This window comes from Camponotus vicinus, unplaced genomic scaffold (assembly GCF_025532165.1).
Source record: "Camponotus vicinus isolate PSW18456_S1 unplaced genomic scaffold, iyCamVici1.0 SCAF_7, whole genome shotgun sequence".
Lineage (NCBI taxonomy): Eukaryota > Metazoa > Arthropoda > Insecta > Hymenoptera > Formicidae > Camponotus > Camponotus vicinus.
In genome coordinates this window covers 14,985,808-14,998,956 of record NW_028141979.1, presented here as the reverse complement: position 1 = coordinate 14,998,956, position 13,149 = coordinate 14,985,808, and the positions used below count along the sequence as shown (strand labels likewise).

Here is a 13,149-nt window from a genome sequence, read left to right as displayed (position 1 = left end):
ACACGCAAATAATTCGTATACTTTCCGTCAGATGGCTTATATCACTAAATTTTTTTACTAATTTTTATGTTTTTATTTTTGCTTTTAAATGTTTCTTTTGTTTAGCTTTCCAAGCTCTTAGTAATTGTTAATTTCTATTTTCCGATATGTTTTTATACTGTATATTTATAACACCATGCGTGATTTAATTGAATTATTTTTTGTAATATTATGAATTTTATCGAGTTAAACCTTGTGAGAGCAGAGAGAGTAGAAATAATGTTCATGCACTAAAAATTCCACTAGTTTCACCTGAATGCTAGCTATATAAGCACATATCAACAATTATACTCTCTCATTCTCTCAATGCGATGCAATGCACTTGCAGTTAGATTGAACGAACAAGCTGAAGTCTTTGTTCAATAGAAATTTCTCGTACTATTGAGAGGAAAAACCGATGGAACTGTCCCGCAATCAGCGTTTCGCATCTGGTATAATTCTATATACTGATCTAAATTTGGAGTAGACATCCTATATATTTTCGGCTTGATAGTCGGCCATCTTGTCGAGAACCATATCATACCGATATTGTCGCATACTCCTTTCCAGTAGCAAAAAATATTATTCTGTACTATCTTACTTAAAAGATTTCTTAATCATTAAACACTTTCATGTGTTATTAAAATTATATAATACTCTCGAGTCTTTTAAAATCCATTAAAATAATCAAAGATATTTTTTTTCATTACATTTTAAAGAAAGTTGAAGAAAGAAGAAAAGGCCAAGATCATAATGCAAGCTTTATTTTTTATTATTTCTATTCGCATCAATTTTGCTGTAAAAGTTTATCAATAATTCTTCGAATATTTCTCATTTTATAGATAAAACAAGAAAAAATGTTATATATATATATATATATATATATATATATATATATTAATATTTAGATAAATTAATGCTCAACAGAATAATGCAAATGTATTTCATACTGCTGTTTTTTATACCAGGTTTCAGAGCTGTAACATGAGAAAGAAATCTAAACATAACGAAATTTTTTGTTCTCTCATTGCAATAATATTAAATTACGATAGCAAAGCAAAAAATTATGCGAATTTTTTTTCTATTCTACATTATATTTTCAGACGGATTATTTTTTTATATCATCGTTCGATAGTATAAATTGAAAAAATATATTTTTATTCTAAAACATATATAACATATTTAGTAAAACTCAGTATAAAAATATTTTGGCTTAATATGACGGATCAAAGAAAATTAATATTAAAAAAGAAATTATCGCAGTTAACAATTATATAGACGTGTAGCATTTTGAAAAAATTTATATGAGCTCACAATGCAAAACACACATAAAACGTACTATATAATAAAAGTCAACGTATCGAGGAAAGAAATTCCTTTTGTTAATTCTTATTGTTAGCGTGATGGTTTCTTTTCACCGGCATTTCTCTCGTTAAAGATTATCTGCAGTCGGTAAAGCAAATCCCAATTGTGTCGAACACCATTTTTACCGTTGATAATACGTATAAGAATTATAAATAATTTTAGGAATGAGGCGCTGTTGACGTTTCAAAATAATATTTGACTCGGAGATGAAGTTAGTCAGATGTAAACATGTAAGTGCAAAAAGTAGCGACGCGTTGACCTTTACATATTTGGTAATGCAAAGTGTCTTTTATACTTGTTCTTTCAACAAAGGATCAAGTAGGGCAGGGGATAAGGACCGAGGCGTAGAAAGACGAAAAGATTATTATTATTCCTCTGTCGTTCGTACATTAAGAATAGTCCATTAACCATCGCAGATGGTTAAATTCTTCTACCTTGGCAACCTTCGATTCCATTAAGTCCTCTCAAGTAAAATGAATTTATTTTACATAATAGTTTTAAAATTTAATGCTTATTATATTAATAAATTATTAGTCCTTAACAAACTTCATTTATGTACAAAATGTTGCAAATTGGAGCAGCGGTCATTTTACAAATATTATTTATCAAAAAATTTATATTTGTTTTTACGAGAAAATTATATTACGAGAAATTTATATTTGTTTTTACGAGAAAATGATTGATAGTCGAAATGATCGAACGATTTAAGGCGTTTTATTCAGAATACAGTCTCTCTGTGAGTATAAATTATAAAATTTTATTTATAATAAAATCTTTTCTATTTCATAATAAAACGTCGCGAATAAATATGCACTTTATCGTATAATTATTTTTTCGTTTTATAAATCATAGAGAAACTATATTTTGAATAAAAACTCTTTTTAAATCCTTCGATCATTTGCCTATCAATCATTCCCTCGTACAAATAAATTTAATTGCAAGCTTGTGGAGCTTGCAATAAAATTTATATGTATATGTATATTTATATTAATATAAGTTTTTTACATCACTCATATATTTATCCATAAAAGTCATACGTCATACATAATAAAACATACATATATTCTTTAAGCGATCTTTTCGAAGCAATACGTGCTGCTTTGTTTCAATTGTTTACAGAACATATAAACATATTGCGGCACGCAAGTAAACACAGGGGGTAACAGTTGTCTCAACAGCTCGACGAGCGCAACGATGTCATCGAGCAAAACGACGTACGTGATTGTAGGCAGCATATACCGTTGATGTCACTTGTCCACGAACGGGGATTCCATCCAGCTCCTTGACGATGGAAAGGAGATACACCAGGTATTTAAACGGGAGTCTCGTACAAGTAGGCAGCTGCAAATGAGCAGTATCATTCAACGCGTATTAAACGGCAAGTGATGCGAATCGATATAATCTGAACTCCATAAAATTCTCTTTCCTACGTATATTTATGCGCGATGATCTGTTATTTATATGAAGATTAAAATAGCGAAAAAACGGCAAAGCCTATTATGAATGAGCACCGGAGAAAGAATTTTCGCTTATTAAGACATCCTGTTTCCTTGTTGATGACTACGTATTACTTTTTATTTTTTATTACCGAGAGGACAAATGTGCAAGTTGAAAATATAAGTTTAAAATTTTTTTTGTAACGCCGCAACATGAATGAGCACCGGAGAAAGAATTTTCGCTTATTAAGACATCCTGTTTCCTTGTTGATGACTACGTATTACTTTTCATTTTTTATTACCGAGAAGACAAATGTGCAAGTTGAAAATATAAGTTTAAAATTTTTTTTGTAAGAGGTGAAGACACCTCTTCTCTCTTTCTCTCTGATTACGATATTTCTCTATTTATTATGTGTCTATAATATTTTAAATGAAAATTTCAGGTTTAGAAAATTTTTCAATTTTTTTGTTTAGGAGGATTATTTATACTTGTTTGAAAAAAAAGTTTGAATCAAAATTTTATAGGGAATAATCTAGTAAATATCTATGGATACAAATTTTTAAACTTCTAGCTAAAAATGAGGACGAAAACAAGATATTATATGTTCGACTTTGACACCTTTCTCGTGTATGTTGTAATTAGTTCGTAATCTACAATTTCTCTTTCTCCTAGATTGCGATTAAAGCTGACATCGATAGAGTAATCTTGTTTTTACAACGCGTAAAAGAATGCGATACATCATTATTATACATTACACTTTGCAATCTATTACAAGAATTTAATCATGCACTTCGATATGCGTTTGCATAATTATCGCGATAAATAGCTTCTTCTACTGCTTTTTTTAATTAGGGTACACTATTTACAATTTTATTGATTCACCACGCGGTGTTGCAGGTTGCAACGTGCGCAAAGTTAGTACTGGGAGAGTCCCAGGTTAGCGGAAATTGTTAATTCTTAGTACCGACCGGTCTGCATATTAGCACTGATTACAGTAGTTTCAGTAATAACTGAGCTTAGAAGCACTAACACGCGGCTGATGCGGACGCATCTATATGCGATATTTAAATCAAGAACCGGAATAAGTTACTGTCCGACTATTAACCTTTAGAGGGCCGGAAAACCACTATAGTGGCTCACTCCGTGATCGGTACTTTGTATATGATAAATATGCAATATAAGATACACTTTTTATCAATTTTCTTTGGAGAATTTGGTACCTCAAATGCCGGCCCTCTAAAGGTTAAACAGAAGCGTGGATTCTTTACTCACGCACAGAAGTCCGCGCTTTCTCTCTATTCCAAAAGATAGATCGAGAGATCTTTGATCTCAAATTAAATTATCGCCGCGTCAATATTTGTAACAGGATGTCTACTCTGAAGAAATCTGAAATTCACAGAGATTCTTTTATACCTAGAAAAATCAAGGAATTTTATTGAAACTCGGGGAGTTTTTAAAAAATTCTCTCTTTGATAATTTTGCTCTTATATTGTATATAGTCGATAAGACAAGTGAATTATTATTATTTTGTAACGATGCACCCCCGAATGCATCGTTTCCCGGCGAACACCAGCCGGAAGCTGCTGCCCGACGAACACCGGTCGGGCATGGGCAGAGGCGCTGTGCGCCCATTTTTTAATAACTTAGGAAACAACCGGGTAGGAAGTACGATAACCGATTATCGCGACACTGCCGTCGGGAGCCGACAGTTGAGAACCCGCGCTCGGCACCCCGAACTCCCCCGGGCGGACCCGAACCGCTCCGATATTTTTACCGCCGCTCGGTGGGAGTAATTACCGATTACGCCGACGCAGGCAATTAACCGAGTATAAAACGGGCTCTCGGCGGCACATACGGACAGATCCTTCCGATCTCCCTCGAGCAGCTGAGCTAGTCTGACGGCAAGCAAAGCAACCACGAGAAATCCTTGCGAGAATAAAAAGGCCAGAAGGTAGTGCGAACGCTGCCTCTACCGATTGATATCGGCGCCTTCGAAATCGCCTCCGAATCCAGATCCAAATATTAGGAGTCGCACCTATCTCGGGGGGGGTGGAACTTGAGCCGCCTCCGACGCTTGCTAGCGTCGCGACGCCTTCCGAAACCCGCAATCCATCAGGGGAAATATTAGCGTCGAATTTAAATAACCGGATTTAAATCCCGAACAGCTGAGCGATAAGAACCGCACTAAGAAACGCGACAAAAACACGCCAGACGTTTCGCGTTATAAAAAAACCCGAGCGCGCCGTACCGATAGACGTGCAACCGTTTATTGCACGCATTTATTGTATTGCTATCATTTATTTCCGCGCCGCTAATTGTGCGAATCAACATCACGCAAGATTCGTGACACGTCCACGGACGAAGTGCATCTCGCGAACTCACAGTTAAGGGGAACTTCCACCGATTACAAGCGCGGCAATTATTCACGCCGGAATCCCGTAGATCCTCGGCCCGCGTTTATCGATTATAGCTCGCTCCGCATACGTACCGATACGCGCGCCCGCACACACACGCACACACACACTCAGACATTGTAAACACACAAGCTCGCATACAACTACACATTCACACACCCACGCTCACACTTTGTAAACCACCACACACACAGAGAATTAATAAATACATTTATTACACATACACACGGAAATCGTTATTATCTCCGCCACCTGGATCCGACGGCTATCCGAATTTAGAGATTCCGCGGTACGAAAACCGCACGTTACAATTTAAAATATATATATTTATCTCTCTATATATTTAATGTCTCAAATATTAAATTTACAGTGCATATTTTTTATTGTTTTGAATAATAATAAAATGAAAATTTTATGCAAGTGAAAAACGCTTATCTTAAAGTTATATATTCAGTTTCTTTACAAATCTAGCATTGGAAACTTGAGAAGATTTATGTTTTCCTTGAATAAAAAACATTGAAAAACTTATACAAGAAAAATTATTTTTCATAAATCTACTATAAAAAAAGTCATTTGTACCCTGAAGTGCCTGTTATATCGTTCGTATTGTTGCCGCTTTTCCGCGTATGTGATTGGCGGTCGATTCGAGGTACGAGGCGAACTTGATCGCGGTTATGATAATGACAGTTCGTATCGTGTCAGTTTAACAGTGATAAAGGTTAAATGTTGTGGTGATCGCGGTGTTAATATTTCTTAAGAGCTTGTGCCGTGTCACGCAAGATTTAGTAGAAAATATTTATAAACGAAGGCAAATTTATAAATAGGAAGGATAGAATGAAGCAATGATGAATGAAAGAAAGTAAGTATACAGGGTGACCCATTTTAACTTAGGCAGCCAAATAACTCGAAAAATAAGCAAGATAGAGAAAAATGTTTTAGACAAAAGTTGTATGGTTTCGAGGGGGCCATAAGATGGTATCATTGGTTTGACCTTGAAGAGTCATTTGAAGGTCACGTGAAGGTCACTTCAATTTTTTTAAATGGAATACCCTATATATTTTTGTACATTCTTGTAGCTTATTTCGAGAGCTTTCCAAAACACTATAATTAAGTACCTTTCCGTTAAGTACTTTTTGAGTTATGATGCTTGAAATAATTTCTTAATTTTACATAAACCGTAAAATATCTTGTAAAATATTCATTTTTCGATTATCTTACCTTAATACTTTTATGTACAAAATAATGAGAGGAATCAATTGGTGTAAAGAAAACACATAGTTGTTTTTAAGAAAAAATATGGAATTGTTAATTGCAAATTACATATTTTTTCTTCGAAACAACTATGTGTTTTCTTTACACCAATTGATTCCTCTCATTATTTTGTACATAAAACTATTAAGGTAAGGTAATCGAAAAATGAATATTTTACAAGATATTTTACGGTTTATGTAAAATTAAGAAATTATTTCAAGCCTCATAACTCAAAAAGTACTTTGTAAAATATTCATTTTTCGATTATCTTACCTTAATACTTTTATGTACAAAATAATGAGAGGAATCAATTGGTGTAAAGAAAACACATAGTTGTTTTTAAGAAAAAATATGGAATTGTTAATTGCAAATTACATATTTTTTCTTCAAAACAACTATGTGTTTTTTTTACACCAGTTGATTCCTCTCATTATTTTGTACGCAAAAGTATTAAGATAAGATAATCGAAAAATGAATATTTTACAAGATATTTTACGGTTTATGTAAAATTAAGAAATTATTTCAAGCCTCGTAACTCAAAAAGTACTTAACGAAAAGGTACTTAATTATAGTGTTTTGGAAAGCTATCGAGATAAGCTACAAGAATATGCAATGACAAATAGTAGGTTCCATTTAAGAAATTGAAGGTGACCTTCATGTGACCTTCAAATAACTCTTCAAGGTCAAACCAATGATACCATCTTATGGCCCCCTCGAAACCAAACAACTTTTGTCTGAAATATTTTTCTCTAAAATGCTTTGTTTCCGAAATACTTGCGTGCGTTAATTAAAATGGCTCACCCTGTATATACAGGTGTCCCATTTTAAGTGTCCACCCCAAATATCTCTCTCATTTTTGATTTTAGAGAAAAATGGTTCAGACATGTTTTGTATGGTTTCGAGGGGGCCATAAAATGGTACCATTGGTTTGACCTTGAAAAGTCATTTGAAGGTCACGTGAAGGTCACTTCAATTTTTTAAAATGGAACACCCTATATATTTTTACACATTCTTGTAGCTTATCTCGAGAGCTTTCCAAAACACTATAATTAAGTACCTTTTCGTTAAGTACTTTTTGAGTTATGAGGCTTGAAATAATTTCTTAATTTTACATAAACCGTAAAATATCTTGTAAAATATTCATTTTTCGATTATCTTACCTTAGTACTTTTACGTACAAAATAATGAGAGGAATCAATTCGTGTAAAGAAAACACATAGTTGTTTTGAAGAAAAAATATGTAATTTGCAATTAAGAATTCCATATTTTTTCTTCAAAACAACTATGTGTTTTCTTTACACCAATTGATTCCTCTCATTATTTTGTACGTAAAAGTATTATGGTAAGATAATCGAAAAATGAATATTTTACAAGATATTTTACGGTTTATGTAAAATTAAGAAATTATTTCAAGCCTAATAACTCAAAAAGTACTTAACGAAAAGGTACTTAATTATAGTGTTTTGGAAAGCTCTCGAGGTCGGCTACAAGAATGTGTAAAAATATATAGGGTGTTCCATTTAAAAAAATTGAAGTGACCTTCACGTGACCTTCAAATGACTCTTCAAGGTCAAATCAATGGCACCGTCTTATGGCCCCCTCGAAACCATACAAAACATGTCTGAACCATTTTTCTCTAAAATCAAAAATGAGAGAGATATTTGGGGTGGACACTTAATATGGGACACCCTGTATATGTATAATGGCGACGGTGCCAGGCCTTGGACGGGATCGGACGTTTGTATATTACGTGTACGAGTCCTTTATTCGCATCAGTTCGCAATTTTTGTGCTTTCCTCTTTCCAAGAGGATTTGATTTTTGATACTGTTCTTTTGCCATTAACAAATCTAGGAGTATGTCAGAATAGATAAGATATTCATGTATAATTGTACATTTTACAGGATTACATGTACGAGTCCTTTGTTCGCATCAGTTCGCAATTTTTGTGCTTTCCTCTTTCCAAGAGGATTTGATTTTTGGTACTGTTCTTTTGCCATTAACAAATCTAGGAGTATGTCAGAATAGATAAGACATTCATGTATAATTGTACATTTTACAGGAATGCCAGAGGGTTATAGTTTCAACTCACCTCTGCAGGAAACATTCTTTAAAGATGATGCTAATCATAATCCACAGTAGTTCGATGAACAAATCGTTTCTGCAGGTTTCGTAATGGATGGCATAAGGAAATAACAAAAAATAAAAGTGGATATTATGAAACATATTACTCTTGTTATTTTTGAGATTTTTGAGTGAGTTTGCGCTGTATATAGTGCTTCGATAGATATGAAAATAAATTTTGGTGTGGATCCAGATGGTGCAATTTTAGTTGCTGATATATTATTGATAATGATTCCTGGAGACTGTGGACTTCTGGAGATGAGAAACTGATGAAAGACAAGCAGGTAAAAATCTTTTTAGTGAGCAATTTATGTTTTTGGTTATTATGTTTCAATGTTACACTTTTTTATTTAAGAGTATTTAAGATTGTTTTATCTGTTATCAGGTATACAGAGATTTATCCTATGTAATACAACAATTGAGAAACAGTAAAACAGCGAGTTACAAAAAGTCGAGCGAGAATTATCAAATCTACCTACTTTGACTGAGATACAAAAGAAGCTCTCTGTGTTTTATCAAGTTGCAGTTGAATATCTGGAAGACGTTAAATTTTTAAATCCCTGTTTGTTCGAATTTAAAAAATCAGCAAAAGCTTTGACCGAAGGCAGAGTCTTGTTAATATCATACGCGAATCATTACAACAAATTAGGTTTATTACTGCAAGTCGTGCATCATAAAAGTTCTACTCAATACTTGTTGTCAACTTGAGTATTGATACTCAAGAATGCGGATGCATCCAACTCCAAAGCTGCTGAATTCAAGAGTCCTCAGATGTACGAAAAATGATGCGAAATTATTGGCTTAACGAAGAAAAGGCTATTTGTTCCGAGCACTAATGCAGCGCACGAGTTAACTTTGTACTCATGGCATATATTGAAAATAACCAAGTGCCAGATAAAAGTCGATTGCTCTTTAGTGCTGAATGATTGGGAAAAGCGGCAAATCTCATGATTTAAGTAAGAATTAATATAACAAAGCAGCAAAAATTTTTATATCTTATTCATTTGCTATTTCCTTTCTCTAGAAACGACCCACCAGGGCAGACTTGTCAAATGGTGGCTCAAGAATTAACTTCTTTATCATTTAATGCTGCTGCCAATGCTCAAATTTTATGTCCTTATGTCGAACCTATATCGAAAAGCAATTTTCAATTAAGAATAAAGCATAGAGACAAGTTAAAAGTCAAGCTTAACGACATGAGATGTATAGAAATACCAAATTTCGAAGAACAGTTTAGACCTGTATGCGAAATCAACTCGAAGATAAAAAACGGCAACTCCGGCTTAAACTTAACGATGAAGGTATGGCACTGTATCTAGATTATCTGAATATGGTGGCATTGCTCAAACAATTGAAAAATATAGATAGCAATGAAAGAGGTTTATTATGATAAAAGTATTTCTATATATGTAATAGCATTGCATGTGAATAATATTTCTTTCTAACACAATTAATATTGATTTGCAGTTGCTTTAAAAGGAAGAGTCGCGTTGCAAATGGGTAGTAACGAATTGCTGATAACGGAGCTGGTTCTCAAGAATGTGTTAACAGTTTTACAACCAGCAGAAATAGTAGCGCTGCTATCAACACTGATCTTTCAACAATGCACAGATTCAGAATCTACACTCACACCGAATCTTGCTAATGTACATGTCATCAATTGTCTTTTTTTTTGGAATAAATAATTAATAAAGTTTAAAGAAAATTACATATCGAATAATTAAGAGCATCGGAAAGCTAAAACAATGTTCTTTTTTTCCAGGATTGTGAGATAATGAACAAGGTGCATGCGGAATTGGAACGTTTAGAGCAGCAATATCAATTGTCGACTATACCGCCATTAAATTTCGGTTTGGTGGAAGTTCTGTCTACGAATGGGCGCAAGCTAAATCGTTCGCGGAGATCATGAAAATGACGAATGTTCAAGAGGGAATTATCGTTCGATACATACAGCAACTCGGCGAAACCTTGAGAGATGTTAAAGATGCGGCTGCGACTATAAGTGATCCGATTTTGAAAGAAAAAATGGAAGAAGCCTCGACTGCAATCAAACGCGAAGTATAAAATAATTTAAATGTCTAAAAGACATTTTAAAAAATTCTCTCTTTTTAATAATTTTTTATTTTCACATCGTAAATAGTTGGCAAGCCAAGTGTGACTTATATGTTTAAAATATAATATATTATAATTATATATTTTTGTTTATATATTTAATGTCTTAACAAGATATATTGTGTGTGTGAATATGACAATTTGTAGTGAAAAAGGTAAAAATTTTATGAATGTGAAAAATGCTTATTTTACAAAAGTTGTTCAATTTTTTTCGGTATATTTACAAATCTAACACTTGAAACTTATAATTTTCTGTTTTTCCTTCGTAGAAATTGAAAAACATATACAAATATAGAAAATATGTACAATAATAAACTTATTTTAGAAAATCGTACTAAAAAAATCTTTAGGATATTCTCTCTTTTTACCTAAAATTTTTAACAAAAATATCTAAAAGATCAGAGAGAGACTGTTCAACAAATTTTTTATAAGATTCGAAATAGACATTCTGTGATATGTATCTTCAATTTTCATTTTCATAGATTGTATTCTCAACAACCGTCATTCGGTCCTGCTTGCCGTTTGGCAAAACGATGGTTATCAGCACAATTGTTAGATGACACTCACGTATCGGAAGTTGTAATTGAATTGCTTATGGCGTCAATATATTTAATGCCAGAACCTTATAAATTAGCTCAGATGCCGCAAGTGGCATTTCTACGATTTCTAGAAGTTGTTGCAAGATCTCATTGGAATACTGATCCTGTCATCATTAATTTCAATGGTGAAATGACTAAGTTTTGATATATTTCCAATTTTTCATTACTGTAAAAATTTTTGCAAATGAATCATTATAAAATAATTACTTAAATAATTAATTAAATTACTGAAATAATTGATAAATTTTTCTCTTTTTCTTTTTTTACCCGGAAAATTTATTATATATTCTATTTATTATTCTATTATTTATTATATATATTCAGATATATAAAAAGATAAACAGAAATGCAATCTCTTTTATTCCAAATTTATCTATGTGTAATTACTTTTGAGCTTATTTACATAATATATATATATATATTAATATATTACATTAATTTTTTTCCAGATGAAATCTCCGCCGTAGAAACATTATTTGATACAACTCGCACTTCGTTACCACCCTTATTCATATCTATCTCTTATGATCAACAGAAATCCTTGCGGACAAGGAGAGCGCCACCTCAGTTGATTTTAAATCGTATGAGTGCACTCGCGAAGGTATCATTAAGATTATTTCACAATCTATTGTTCGATAATATAGATATAAAACCTATATTTCGTCCTTCATTGCAGGAATATGATTGTTTGTTATATCTGAAGTCAAATATGAATCCTAGAAAACTGCAGGCGGTCGATGTATCCAATAATGTGGAAATAATTGATCTGCATCCGTATAAAGCGCATTCACTTAAAAAAATTCCAGTCATAGACTTTGATCCTGTGCAATGTTTTCTGAAAGATCTAAGAGTTAGTATTTGAAATAATTAACAAGCGATTGTATTGTTAAATTGTATGAATGGGTTTATACACGCTTTAAAAACAAAAAAAGAAAAAAAATTATATATTTGTATTATCATGATTGACGCTACTGCTATATCTAAATCATTTTTTGTATTCTACATTTATTTTTCTTTTATTTCTCCAGGATTACAATGATTATGCCTTATTCTTCCATGACACTTATAGTGGTATAGTGATTGGAGTTCTGTTGAAACCCGATGTTTTCGAGCGTGAGGATTTTAAAGTGGCAGATATTGTAGAAAACTCGACAGCAATAGTAAACTTGTTTTAAATATATCGGCATGTGAATAATATTTCTTTCTAACACAATTAATATTGATTTGTAGTTGCTTTAAAAGGAAGAGTCGCGTTACAAATGGGTAGTAACGAATTGCTGATAACAGAGCTGGTTCTCAAAAATGTGTTAACAGTTTTACAATCAGCAGAAATAGTAGCGCTGCTATCAGCACTGATCTTTCAACAACACAGATTTAGAATCTACACTCACACCGAATCTCGCTAATGTACGTATCATCAATTATCTTTTTTTTTAATAATTAATAAAGTTTAAAGAAAATTACATATCAAATAATTAAGAGCATCGGAAAGCTAAAACAATGTTCTTTTTAAATTATAAAATATAAAAGAGTAATTTTCTATTCATTTTGTAATGTTCTTCCATAAAATCTGACATTTTTAAAATATGAGCTAAAGGATAGGATTTCTATTGACATGCGCTTTTAGTATTATAATTATTTTTTTTACTAGATAAATATATAACCAATAAATGTATCTATTTAATAATATATAACCAATAAATGTATCTATTTAATAATATTTAATATTTTTGTGTTAAATACAAAATATTATTTTATAAAATATTCAGTTGTATGTATATAGTTCTTAGTTATACTGTAAGATAAGGGAGATAAAAAAAAAATAAATAGA

At 32.3% G+C, this 13,149-nt stretch overlaps 1 long non-coding RNA gene and 1 pseudogene across 2 annotated transcripts; both read left to right on the top strand.

Annotated features, from left to right (window-relative positions):
• Positions 1-1,298: 1,298 nt before the first annotated feature.
• LOC145974456 (uncharacterized) lies at positions 1,299-2,686 on the top strand. Its single transcript, XR_014439687.1, has 3 exons — positions 1,299-1,613; positions 1,696-1,851; positions 2,503-2,686. It is a non-coding gene; the product is annotated as an uncharacterized LOC145974456 (long non-coding RNA).
• Positions 2,687-8,171: 5,485 nt separating this feature from the next.
• LOC145974524 (uncharacterized) lies at positions 8,172-11,851 on the top strand (annotated as a pseudogene). The gene is made up of 10 exons (XR_014439722.1): positions 8,172-8,237; positions 8,388-8,465; positions 8,546-8,691; positions 8,801-8,891; positions 8,993-9,563; positions 9,632-9,908; positions 10,075-10,253; positions 10,370-10,665; positions 11,202-11,443; positions 11,768-11,851. The product of XR_014439722.1 is annotated as an uncharacterized LOC145974524 (transcript).
• Positions 11,852-13,149: the final 1,298 nt, after the last annotated feature.